The sequence below is a fragment of the Gymnogyps californianus genome, chromosome 12 (assembly GCF_018139145.2).
Source record: "Gymnogyps californianus isolate 813 chromosome 12, ASM1813914v2, whole genome shotgun sequence".
NCBI lineage: Eukaryota > Metazoa > Chordata > Aves > Accipitriformes > Cathartidae > Gymnogyps > Gymnogyps californianus.
The window spans coordinates 5157708-5171753 of NC_059482.1; the positions used below are offsets into that span (position 1 = coordinate 5157708).

General features: G+C 41.3%; 1 long non-coding RNA gene across 2 annotated transcripts; it reads left to right on the top strand.

Moving 5' to 3' along the window:
- The first annotated feature begins 5246 nt into the window (after positions 1-5246).
- Positions 5247-13005, top strand: LOC127021339 (uncharacterized). Of its 2 annotated transcripts, none has more exons than XR_007767193.1 (3): positions 5247-5309; positions 11832-11912; positions 12779-13005. It is a non-coding gene; the product is annotated as an uncharacterized LOC127021339 (long non-coding RNA). The 2 variants fall into 2 exon arrangements; XR_007767194.1 differs by lacking the exon at positions 5247-5309 and adding an exon at positions 10073-10123.
- The last annotated feature ends 1041 nt before the right edge of the window (positions 13006-14046 follow it).

Here is a 14046-nt window from a genome sequence, read left to right on the forward strand (position 1 = left end):
GGGAGATGGACAGTTGCTCGTACACATATCGCACCACCAGCCTGCTCTTCACCTCTGATCTGTGAGGGTAAGGCTGTGTTCATAAGACAGAAGAGTTGGTTAGAGGAAAGAAATATGCCAAAAATCCACACTGAAAGAATCAGTTAGAAGGGAGACTGACTTTTTTCAAGCATGATGTCAAAATTCAGTATTTCCACTGGGAGTGTGCATTTGGGAGCAGAGAAGAGAAGGGATGAGGACTGCCCCTTTTGAGAGGCAACCAGCATTGTATTGGCTCAGCTGTATCATCAGCTCTGTCCTAAAAATGCAGAGAGACATAAATCACAGTCTCCTTTCTTAATATCCTCCTGTCTTAAGTCAAACACTTGTCAAACACTTGTCCTTTGTTACTGCAATGCCGCAAGTGTTGACTCCATCGTCCATATGCCTGAACCCAAGTCACCCAGGATGACACAGTTTATGAGTAACCCTTGCAGTGATCATCTCAGGAGATACAAAAACAGCCTAAAATCAATGGGACACATGGAAGCACAATCTCTATGATGTGAAAAAAAAGTGAAAGATGATTTATGATGATTTAATTGGCATTTGAAAGAGCTCATCATCACCTTTTGAAGAGGAGAGAACCCAAGGGAAATGTAGGAAAAGAGTGCTCCTCAGGTCAGCCTGACATTTGTTGTCCCATGCGTGGGAAAACACTTTCGCTGAAAATAAGATGTTCCAGTCATGAGGACTTGGAAGCAAAATGGGGAAACTGTTGGCTGTGATCCTGAGCAATTAGGGACAGCTGCCTCTGCTAGTGTGCTAGCACGTGTGTTGTAGGAGAATGTAGAGCCCACAGCAGAGATGCAGTTCTTCTGGACCCTGCACAGAGATGTGATAAAAGATGACTTCTGCCTCCAAAAGCGTAGAGTCTAAGCAGGTGCAGCAGTGAAATCAAGGCTTAGCATTGCTTCCTTGCTAAAGAGAAACCCAGCAGTGAAGCAGCAAGCACTCTCGTTGGCACAGGGAGTGTGCAACTCTCATCTTCTAAGTGCTGCTGCAGCGTTTTGCACACAAAACCATCCTCTCTGTCAGTTTGTTTTACTTTAATGAGTGCAGAATGGGTGTATTGGGTTTGTGTGGCAAGGTTTTGGTAGCGGGGGGGCTACAGGGGTGGCTTCTGTGAGAAGCTGCTAGAAGCTTCCCCTATGTCCGATGGAGCCAATGCCAGCCAGCTCCAAGATGGACCCGCCGCTGGCCAAGGCCGAGCCCATCAGCGACGGTGGTAGTGCCTCTGTGGTAACATGTTTAAAAAAGGAAAGAAAAGTTACTGGGCAGCAGCAATTGCAGCCAGAGAGAGGAGTGAGAATATGTGAGAGAAACAACTCTGCAGACACCAAGGTCAGTGAAGAAGGAGGGGCAGGAGGTGCTCCAGGTGCCGGAGCAGAGATTCCCCTGCAGCCCGTGGGGAAGACCATGGTGAGGCAGGCTGTCCCCCTGCAGCCCATGGAGGTCCACGGTGGAGCAGATCTCCACCTGCAGCCCATGGAGGACCCCACGCCGGAGCAGGGGGATGCCCGAAGGAGGCTGTGATCCCGTGGGAAGCCCGTGCTGGAGCAGGCTCCTGGCAGGACCTGTGGACCCATGGAGACAGGGGCCCACGCTGGAGCAGGTTTGCTGGCAGGGCTTGTGACCCCGCAGGGGACCCACGCTGGAGCAGTCTGTTCCTGAAGGACTGCACCCCGTGGAAGGGACCCACGCTGCAGCAGTTTGTGAAGAACTGTAGCCCATGGGAAGGACTCACGTTGGAGAAGTTCGTGAAGGACTGACCCCCATGGGAGGGACCCCACGCTGGAGCAGGGGAAGAGTGTGAGGAGTCCTCCCCCTGAGGAGGAAGGAGCGGCAGAAACAACGTGTGATGAACTGACCGCAACTCCCATTCCCCGTCCCCCTGCGCCACTGGGGAGGAGGAGGTGGAGAATTCGGGAGTAAAGTTAAGCCCAGGAAGAAGGGAGGGGTGGGGGGAAGGTGGTTTAAGATTTAGTTTTTATTTCTCATTATCCTACTCTGATTTGATTGTTCATAAATTAAGCTAATTTCCCCAAGTGGAGTCTGTTTTGCCCGTGACAGTAATTGCTGAGTGATCTCCCTGTCCTTATCTCCACCCACGAGCCTTTCGTTATATTTTCTCTCCCCTGTCCAGCTGAGGAGGGGAGTGATAGAGCGGCTTTGGTGGGTGCCTGGCACCCAGCCAGGGTCAACCCACCACAATGGGAGTGCTCTCTGTTTTTTTCTCTCTCTTAGCATTTGTATTGCACTTCATTAGGAGCAGGCTTGATATGTCTGTAGTACAGTCCTGGACAGAGTAGTTCTCACTGCACACTTGTCATTTTTTTTTATTATGTTATTCTTTTTATATCATTATCAACTTTTTATAAGTGTCTATAAAATAGGTGCAGGATAGTAAAAGTCTTCAGACCAAGTAAATGGACATTGTGCTAAAGGAGTTATGTCGTTGATGCTATTATCTCTAAATCAGCATAGATTATTCAGGCTAGGGGCTTTTAGAATCATAAGTGGCTGAGATCATTTCTCAGTTCATCATCCTATTACCCATAATGAGAAAATATTTCTAAATACGAAGATTACTCTTCCAAAAGATCCCTTGCGAACAATTCCCCAAGCACTAACAATATTTATTAACTCTTTTCTTTCTGCATGGAAGGGACTGAGAGAAACTCGAAGTCCTCAAGGATTATCCTGAAACATTCAGCAACTCTGAATTTGCTATCACTCTCCTGGGAACCCTTTGGCTCTGCACTCCCATCTCTAACACCATTTTCTTAGTTTCCACCTCTGTGGCTGCTTTTCTGCGGTATGTAAATTCAGCTGCTGGTGCTGAACCTGGAATGCAATAAAGCCTTTTAAAACTTCATTTCATTATTTTTGAGTGGCTCTGTTTATGCTGGTTTTAAGTTTCCATTTCATCAAGCGTAAGTTTTACTGTTTCTCCAGCCAACGACTTCCACTTGCAAGCTTGACAAAATGACAGGTCCCCTTCCTGCTCAAAGTGGGGAAGACCCTCAGCATATCCGTGATGAAGCTTCCCTGTCATTCGTTTAGTTTTTCACACCGTCACTGACTCGTTTCCTTATTGTATGGGTAGAATTACCAGTTTTATTTATTGGGCTGCACATTTCTAAGAACCCATTTAATGCACAGTTTCATGAGACAGTTTTCATGGAATATAAACTTCATACTCCAGCTCTCGAGTAAAGGATTCCTTTTACCTTCCACTAAGCAATACACAGGTCTGTAAAAAAATACCTTCTTTTTCTGCTGGGCAAGGTGAGATTTCAACATACCACACCTATGAGCTAATCCCATCTGAGGAATGCTGCTGCTCTTGCTGAGTTTGGTCCCATTGTATTTCCAGGGAAGAAGTTCAGGTCTGTGATTAAAGAGCTGATTAGGTGTCAAAAGCCTCCATACAGTCCTCCTGCATGTCCCTTGCAACACCACTTTACATCAGCTTCTGCTAACTGCATTATATAATTCCCTTATAATGTCCATTTACTCAGGTAGTAAAAATCCAAACAGCTACAATAAGGTCAACGTCTGGCTTAACTATGAATGATTGGGCATTGCAGAGGAGGTTTCACAAAATCTTATGCACTGTAAGTATGGTCTTCTCCACCTTTTCTTCTTTATTGCAAAATTTATCATGCTTAGGTTTGCCAAATTAGTGCTGTATTTTCATTTGTGTAAAACCATACTTCTGTAAATCACACGTATAATATCTTGTCCTTTTACAACAGAGGATGAAGCAAATGCAAATGTGTCTTTTGCTCTAGGTTAACTGGTACACTTTGCACGTTATACAAAGAGTAACTGCTGCTTCCAACTTCTGCCCTGCTCTGCTATTGTTTTCTTATTCTCTTCTCCTGAAAAACCACCTGCGCTGGTCTAATTATTTATTGTAATTTGTGTGGTGGTGAGGTTTTTTTCAGAGATCTACATCTGCAAACAGCACATGATGTTTGCAAATGTTTTATTTCAGATTTGTTTGAATGGTTTTACGGGCAAACGCCAGCCTGGTTGTTGACAAGCAGCTCTTTTGTGGCAGTTTATGACAGACTTTTTTTCTATCATCACAAAAGTTGAAAGAGTCTCTTGTTAACACCATGTCACACCAGAAGCCTGGGGTTTACTTGCTGTAATCATTTATTCGTCTAAAACTTGGGTAACAAGAATTTTCAAAAAAAAAGGAAGGCTGAGACCTAGTGTGAAGGGTGAATTATTTTACAATTGCTTCCTGCATGATCTTTACACTTTCATCTGCAGTATTTCATGTTGGCTGCTGGCAGAGACAACATACTGGATTAGAAGGACCCCACATCCAAGCCAGTATGACAGCCAACATGATCCACATTCATAAAAAATAGATACCAGCTATTTGTCCAGTCTTTCATCATGAGATAATTTGCCATTATTCTCTACATGTAGCTCCATAATTACAGCTAGAGTACACTGTAAAATGTCAAAATTTAGAAAAACATCACTGGAACTATCAGTGTCTCCCAGAAAGATTTGTTCCCCCATAGTTTTGCACACGCATGTACGTGTGATGATGAGAGGTTTTTACAGTATGAAATATAGTTTTTAAATTAAATGTGTGGGTTTTAACATGTTTCACTTCATGCTGTCTTGCTGCACTGAGTCTTTGACATCCTGTGTAATATTATCCCTTTTTTCTTTGCTTAGGCAGGGATGGATAAAGCAACAGGGCCACACATCTTGGCTTCCTTGACATAGGGTCAGAGCTCAAGCCATGCTCGTGATACCGTAAGTGCTGTTGCCATTATTAACCACTGTGGGGGCAGAAACGACCACACTGACTTTGCATTAGTCAGAACAGCTAACAAAGTAATGCTATGCTCATTTAAATAGCTAATGCCATGGCATGTGCCTCAGGCCCCATGGCTTTAAGCAGCTGAAAGCCCTTGGTGAGCCCCACAGCTGCTGTGCTTTTGACCAAACTGCTGTTCTTTTCAGGGTTTTTCAAAACTTGTCTTACTGTTGAGCTTTGCTCCAATGAAGTGCAGTCGCAGTGCAGGGGCAGCAGGTCAGAGGCAGAGGATGTTTGGGGGAAAATGTCCAGCCAGGTAAGATCCAGGACAAACCCGGGAGCTTTGCTCAGCACCAACGTGGCCTTTGCAGGGACGTGTCTGACCAGCTAACTTACCAGCTGGAGGCTCCAGGGGGGCTTGGAGAGAGTGCCAGATCGGACCTGAAACAAATTGTGCCATTGGATGAACATTATTTCAGTGAGTATAGTATATTGTATAGGATACTAGAGCTTGGCTTTTTGTGTAAAAAAGCATCTTCCTAAATAGCAAAAGTCCATTCTTTTACACTGTACAGGCATATTAGATGACAATTGTCATAGAAGAGATCACTGGGTGGGACTGAACAGAATATAGTCTTGTTACATCCTTTCAAAGGATCCCTTCAAACACATTAACCTAGTCTTGAGATTATTTATTTCTAAACCACATTAGTCTTGGTTTCTGAATTTAATGTGATATATAAATCAGCCAATTTCAGCTGCATTTAAGAGCCAGCACTATTTCACTTTTCCTGTGTCTTGAAGCCCCCCATAAAGCACACTAATTTTTCTTAAAATAAAAAAAAAAAAAGGCTATCTGTTTTCCAGAAGAAATGGATTTTATAATTTCAGAATGTCTTGTTTAATGATCATTATCTAGCCATTTAAAATAAAGTCTTTCAGGAAAGATGTCTTCATCCTAACGAAGATTTTAAATTATTTTTCTATTTTTCATTGTTCAAGATTCAGTTCAAGAAAAGCAAAGACTGCTTTTCAGTACAGACAGGCTCCCAACATGTGCTGCCAAAGTCTGTACTTGTCATTCTTTTGGTGGGAATAGCTGTTTTAGAAATGTTTATATATTATCAAAATTAGGTTCCAAATGAGCTGCATTATCTATAAAAAAAAAGGGGATAATATTATTTTAGAGAAACTAATTGGAAACTTGTTTTTGGCTAAAGTAGTTATTATTTCCATTATGACAAGCTGGAAGCAGATGAAATTCACCTTTATCTTCCCCAGCCTGGTGTCTCACACTATTTATTCAAACTGAAATTAAGACCTGACAAAATCCCAGTGAGGCACTTTGCATCCGTTAAAGATTATTCTTCTGGAAAAGAACTTTTGTTCAACAATTTCATTATGTTGTTACAAACGTATTTATTATAAAAGGGTGATACATAAATCAAAAGCTGTCTGTTCTTACATATCTCCTCCCACCCCCAATGAAAAAAAAAAAAGCTTAAGATTGTACTTTTCCCAGGAAACTAAAGTTTTAAGAAAAAATGACCATCACTCTTCATACAGTGGAGAGGGTGTGTTACAACACATTGCCATGGGAAAACAGATGCTCTGCAAGCTTTCGGCACCGACTGGACCCTCGCTAGCCCTATGCAAGGGCAGAGTCTGGCCAGCACATGCAAGAGAAGAGCAGAAAATAAAGCGGAAACCCTGATTGCTTTATGCTGCCTTTATTCTGCCATACCAACCTGTAGCTCTGTGCTCAGGGAAAACTGGAATGTCCCCCTCAGATTGGCACGGGAGAAGGAAAGGGGAGAACTTTGAGCCTGCACGTTGCATGGTTAAGAAGAGCACAAAATAGCAGCTAGTTGTAATATTTCCCAAGCGCTACACACATAGGTGTTATCCTTGGGTGAATTTAAAGCTTTGAGTCCCGTCCCCCTGTGCAAAGCGGCCAGCCTTAGGCCAATACAAAGCAAAGCGAATCGGCGCAGTGCACAGCACAGCAGTGGTGTTGGGCAAGCATCACTTGCATACGGAAGCAATGGGGTGAAAAATTGTTTCCTGCTCTAATAACTAAAGGATATTAAGAGGGATAGGTTCACAGGGGTACGGGCTACTTTTCATATTTAGGAGAAATTTTCCAAAAGTGTAAAATGATAATTGCATGAGGGAAGGGTGGTTAATAATTTTCCCTGTTAATTCAAACGCACAAAAGTTAATTGCAGTTTGGCAGTCTGAGATATACAAATTAGGAGAGTTTAATTCTGCTAATCCTCACTTTAAGTTGCAGGGTATTGAATATAAATATGATTGTCTTACAAAGGGATGAATCCTGCCTCCACTGAACCTAGTAGGAGCTTCGTCATTGACTTCAGGAGCTGGGTTCAGTCCCAGGCGCCTGTGTTAGCTGTGCATGTATGAGTGAACTGGCACAGAGAAAGGGAGACTAACATGATTTTTCTCTCAGAATATGGGCCAAAAATTCCTCAGAGATTCTGAAAAACTTTGGAAAACTTCCCCAGCCCCACTATTCAATTCGTGCAGCTATTTTTGTCTATCCACACGCCCTGCGGGAGAGGTTGAGTTTTCTGTGGTTTTCCATTTCCCACATCATTGTCTGACTGATTAAATAACCAATGCCAAAAATCCCTAAAAAATCAAGGGCTGTAATACAAACTGTGCCATTTCACATTCAACAGCCTGCAACAGTCTGTCTGCTTTACCAAACTCTCCTCCCTTCCCTGTATGCTGTTGCCACCACTTGTCTTATACATCTCATTTGAGACCGTGTAAGATTTTAGCCCCTTCCTCCTGTGAGTAAACCCAGGGAGATCAGAAGAAAGCCAAGCAAACTTGCTGCCAGAGGCTGGATATTCTGCTTTGACGTAGGTGAAAATTTTGCTGTTGGCTTCAGTGGATGTAGGATGAGGCTATACATTATGGTGGAGGAAGGCTGCAGTTCAGACCACTGCCTCTGAGCTGGTGCGTGCTTTGGGGGTAACTGTTGTCTTTGAACACCTCTAAAATGACGATAAAGCTGTTTATCCGTCTTTGTAAAGTATCTGCATACCTGTATAGCTGAGAAGTGTAATTTAAGGCTGATCAAGTGAGCAGGACTTAATCTCTTACGGTGCGATATATCTGGGCCAAGCACCTTGCCATCAATTAATTTGCATCCATGTGTACAAATGACACGAGATAAATAGTACAAAGATCAGTCCAATCAGAAATGGATATTGCTTGAAAATACTCATTTGGCTTGAAATATTGCAAGAAAATCAATCCAGGATCTCTAGAGAACTGAATAAGAACATAAGTCACCAAATACATCTGACGTGAGCCAAACCTCCTCATCTTGAGTTCAGTTATCGCTGACATTTCAGCTATTATTCATCAATTTAGGAGGAAAAGCTGAACCCATATCATTTGCAAAACCTGTATGGTATTTCCAAACACTTCTCCTGCCTTCCTGGTGATGATTATTATATGCTGCTCTAATTAAACAGATTAATTTACATCTCCCATCATAAGAAGATACAAGTACCAGTGCAGATTTTTCTCTCTGGATTGCTTCCCTCAGTCACTGCTCATAGCTGTGAGGCTGCAGCAGTATTTTCTCCTTGGACCTTCAAAAATGCACAAGCAGAGATGCTCTGTGATTCCAGTTGAAATAATTTTGATGTCACAAGAAATGTCATTAAAACTACTGCAGTCTTTTAATAAGCTCCTTCTTGGGAGAATGGATTTTCAGACTCTTCGCATCAGCGCTCGGCAGAGTAACTACAGTGAAGCTTTGTGCCAGTGTCCCCGTTACAAAATCCGTTTCTCAAGGGTTTATAATTACAAAATGCCTATAAAAATTTACTTTACTCTGAAACTCAGGATATAGTTCTCAGACGGGGAGGAAATATTGCTGGCTGAACTTGGTTTAAATCAATTTTGAGTTTCAAGAATCCAAAAATAATAAGGTTTGTGGGTTTTATATGCTTTTTCTGTGGTTCTATAACTCAGAAAGAAATCACTTTGTAGAATAAAGTGTCATGTTTGTTTATAAAGCAGAGCAGGAATAAAAATAACACAGATAAAAGTTCAGACTTTTTACAGTGGCTACTGAAAATTCTAAGAAAATAATTTTCTCAAAGAATTTCCCTATAGTGTCCTCACACACAAGCCTTGCCCTGAGTAGATATGACAATACATATTGCAGGAACTCAGCGGGGTTGTGGTTCATATACTTGAACTGGAGAGCTATTTTAAGCAGCTGGAGAAATAAGGGATGGTAGTTCCTACATCAAATTTTGTTCATTGAGGCTGCTTCAATGAAGATTAGTCTGCTCCATCCCCATAGCCAGGAGAAGAGCCACCGATGGGCAAAGATGCAAAAAGCCACATTGCTGAGACACCCTGCCACTGTGCTCAAACATATTTACGTTATGCTTGTGGCTAGTTGCAGGACAGAGATACGTTCAGTTAAAACTGTCTTCCAGTTAGCTAAATGCAACAGGCCTTTTCCCATTTTCCCCATTTCCACATTATGGCAGTGAGAAGGAAGACAGAATGTGCCCTTATAAGGATTGCTAATAAAAACAACAATAACTGGACTGCACACAACTGAGAGTTCCCATTTATATCAGCATTGCCAAACGTCTCGTAATATTTAGCCTTTGGCTTTTATCAATAAAGAAAATAATGCTGCTTCTAAACTGAAATATTGATGACACAAGCAAAGCCCAACACACATAGACAGAAAAAAAGTCAGAAAACAAACCCTGTAAAACTTAGTGCAATATTTTTATTTTGTTTGGAATTCACAATCAAGTCAGTTTTATCCAATTAAGCATTATTCAGTCTGTCTTTGTCAGCTCTTCTCTATTAGACAAAATGTTCTACTTCTCAATATTCTACTTCTGTATCAAATTGACAGGGTCATTCTTCACATGGCAAGCTGGGATTAAGGTGGTATTAAACCATTTAGCATATAACAACCAAAAGCATGCTGCAACAAAAAACTAGCTGTTTTCGTTTGTTGGTGTCATCAAGGATGCCCTTCCCAGCTATTTTGGTGGGTTCCTGAATACCTACAGTTTTGCTAGCCCCATGGGATACTGATATGATATTGCAGGTTTGGAAATTGTGTTTGGACTCATAATCGTAACACTCTGATTTTCCCATTAGCTGCTTTCAGCATAAAGAAGCAAGACGTAACTACTCTTAGGGTAACCTTAGGGCCCACTAACGGGCAGTCCAGGTGTACCCTCAAAGTCTTGCAAGAACACATATTTGCCAGAGGTGAGTTTCTTTCTTCCATTTCGAGGGAAGGAGGGGAAGTGGTTTTTATTACTTCAGTTAAATTATTAATTTTGTACCTAGCACTATGACTTTTTTAAAGTCGACCTACATAAGGAGAATTGCTTCTTTTTGAGTGTATTTCCACCTTGCAATGCATCAGGTATTTCACTCTCACAAAATGATTAAATAAATGATTAAAAATACCTTATCAAGCAACATGGTTATAAATGCATCTTGTTCTTCCTTCAACTTCAGGCTTTTAGTATTACTGATTCAGATCCCATATGTAAAGAAATATATTGAGTATGTGCGTGGGTATAAGAGGAAGTATGTGTATTTTCCACAACTGGCTGAAATCCAAACGTATTCCTAAATCCTAAAGAAACTCTGCCCGTGAGTCATCCTGGTAGGGCAGTGTAGGAGTGCGAAACTGCGTGGGAAAGGGTGGGCTCTAATGAAGAGCACATAGCGCTATGCAAAGAGACTTGGTGATAAACTTGGTTATGATGGCTTACACCAATCTAATGGTTGTCCAGGACTTTAAAAGCTTTGTTTCTATCACAGTCCTGAAAATCCTAGAGGAGATGTTGAACGTAAGACGGATGTTTGGATAATATAGTCTCAGCTTTCTGGTTTTATACTGTGTTTGGTTTCCTAACTAGCCCTGCAACTCAGTTCAGTCGTGGCTCTAGGAAGAGGTGCTCTCTGGTGCTAAAAGCCATTAGAGAGCAGATTCTACTCTAAATTTGAACTGAAAACATCAGGGCTTAACCATGCAACCATGGTTTCTGCAACCATGCAGAAAAAAAGACACAGGAGCAATGATGTCACAAAACTATTCACTTGGCATGATGCAATCGATATACCATGAAACTTCACTGTTTATCTATCACCTTTTCAACTTTTATTTTTAAATGTCATGGAAAGCTAAGCAGTTTGATCTTTCTGAGCAAGCTTTTAAAAATACATTTTTCTTCCATAATAGGAAAATCCTCATGATCACTTCTGTGCTTCCTTTCTTCCACAGTTTAGCTGGCAAAACAAAACAGATATTCACCTATATTAAAACAGTGCTATGCAATGGACCATTGCAGGAGAATTCAGGAAGAAAATTAAAAAAACAACTTGTGAGAAGGGTAACCAGATAACAGATACACTTCCCAAATGAGGAAAAGTGAGATTCTCACTGGCCTTTTTCCCAGGGCAGCCCTAAGCCAGTAGCTTTTCCAATTGTTTTACATTATAACTCCATTGCTTTTATCCTCCTTTTAGATCCTGCAGTTTCTTAGCTGGTATTGCAAAAGGCCAGGGAGGTTCATCAGTTCATCTCTTCTCTGTTGTACAAGACTTTCAGACAGGGATTTTTTTCCCTTCTCATCCTCCTGTAGCTTTGTAATGAAACGCTAACTTGGAACCCATAAATCCAGTTACTTTCAAATAAGTTTCAGATAGGCATCGGGACTTTAAGGGACATACTAAAAAAAGAAATGGGTTTTTTTTCTGGGTTTGTCCAGAAGCATCCAGGACTCATAAAATTTTACGTTAAATATCAGCCTTACTTTTCACAATATTGCAGTGACGAAGAACTAACTCGAAATTGATTTATTGACCCCCAAAAAGACAGATATATAAGGTTATTAAAGTTAACACTTCAATATGTGCAAAATCTATTATTTGAGCTTGTTAACATTCATGCGTTGGTTAACAGTGGCTATAAAAAGGACAAGGCAGACACCTCCCTTCCGAAACAACTGCTTATGGACAAGAATTCAGCACTATGCCTTTTCTGGTAAGTATCCGCATCTAGGCTGGAGTCACTGAGAAGCATCAGTTGATGTTTAGTTCCTTCAAAAATTAAGCCATGTACTTAGTCCACGTGCCAAAATTTGTACTCAGTTTTTCCAACTTTGGTGTCTATAGTCACACCAGGGTCTTACATATGTGTCTGAATTATTTGGCTAATTCTTATTCCTATGCAGTTACTTGCAAGAAGAAGAAGTGAATGTTCACTGTGTTTGAAAATCAGCCATGAGTCAAAGTATGGATTTAAGGACTGTTGAGTGTGCAGCTATATATATTCAGAGAAAAGTGTTTCACTTTACAGATGTAAACGAAATACTTTTCCAGTCAGAGAAAGCAAGGTTCTTGTGGTCCTTCATTTTGAATTCATTAGTGTTTTCAATAATTTATTCACATGCGGAGTCTCTGTCGCAGTGGGTTTGCGTTTGTCACATCACCTCAATTTTTCTAATGAGTTGCTAATGAGAGGTCAATTACTTATGGAAATTAGAAAAACATTCGTGGAGGAACTGTACTGAGGTAGTGTGCTACCTCATAATGTTATGATATAAATCATTACAGCTTTAATGAATATTTTACTCTTTTTCATGTTACAGCTTATTTCCCACCCCATAAAATGGCCTCAAGATGATTTTGAAATGAACATGAGCAACTCTCCTAAAAATGTTACCATATTGTATTTATGATAATTGCAGAAGAATACCTTACTTTTTGCTTTTGTCATTAAAAGTTTGCTCATGCATCAACATCTTGCTGTGAAATCTTCAGCTGATTAAAACAGAGGTGTTAGGAACACCAGATTTGCCATGCTGAATCAGAGCACTAATCTGTCATCTACCCTGGCTCTGTTCCCAGCAGTCACCTTTCGTTTGGCACTACGGGGGGAAAACGGACATCCTGTAAAGCATCTGGCCGGCTGGATCGTATCCAAACTGGTGCTTGCAAAGGGTTCTCCTGACCCCTCTTTCAGGTAACCAGCACTAGCAGCACTGCAAGAAAGCAGCCAGAGCCTGCAGCACTTCATCCTGACCCCAACGCTGGTCACCTCTATCCCCGACTTTTCAGTGAAAGACCTTCAGGAATTGGCGGTGGGTAAGAAGTTTAAATGTTTGTTTCACAATTCGCCTTCTTCCTGGGCACCTATTTTGCACTTTTTAAAGGTCTTGAATGAATGGTATAGAAACAGAGGAAAAGAGGCAAAAAGAATTCAAGGGACCAAGATGGATAGTGGGTTAGTTGCAGTATCATGCAATTAAATTTAGAGGCCAGGGATATAATTCACTGCTGAAATTCAGCTTTGCACTGTCCTAAGTTATTATTTCAGAGCAGAAGCTGAAATGAGCAGAGAGGGGAAAGTGTACAAGCAGAAGTATAATTGGACTTCAGTATTTCATATTGATACCCTGAGACTTCCACTGCTAAGCACTGTTTCAGAGTCTGACCAGGGTAACACTGCAGTGAACAAATGTAAGATCTCCCATATTCAGACCATTAGATTATTCCATTTCCCCTGCAGCCGCTGTAAATCAAAAGCAAAAGACACCCTGTTATGTGCTACAAGACAGTTTTCTTGGCCTTTCTTTCCAAACACATTCTGAACACACATGTTTTTTATGTGAGTCTCATTCACTTCAGCTTTACTGTCTCGAATACAGATTTAAACTGGGGGAAGAGAAGCGAAGAAAAAAAAACCAGACCTTGAAACCAAGCAGGCATCCACAGAGAAGGAATGTGGCAGCTGGTTGAATAAAAAAATGAATGCATCATCACACGGATGTGATTTTCTCAGTTTCTAAAGAATTACAAGGTCTTTGTCCCTTTGAACCAGGCCCAGTCTGGATTTAGGTGAAAATCTTGCAGTTATTTGACTTAGGTGGGTTCAGAGCCCCTCATTTTGGTGCAAAGAAATCCATTGTGCCTATTAAGGGGTAAATCTGTCGCTCCAAAGTACAGTTCTGCCACTTACTCTAATATCACCTTGGGTAGTACTCACATTTACGTCTCTAATTCCCCCTCCCTTCCCTTCTCCTTGGAAAGATAAACATGTTAACAACAACGAGGTGTCTGATACTAATCGAAAGCAATATAATACTGCACAGATCAGCTCCATGATGGAATAAAGG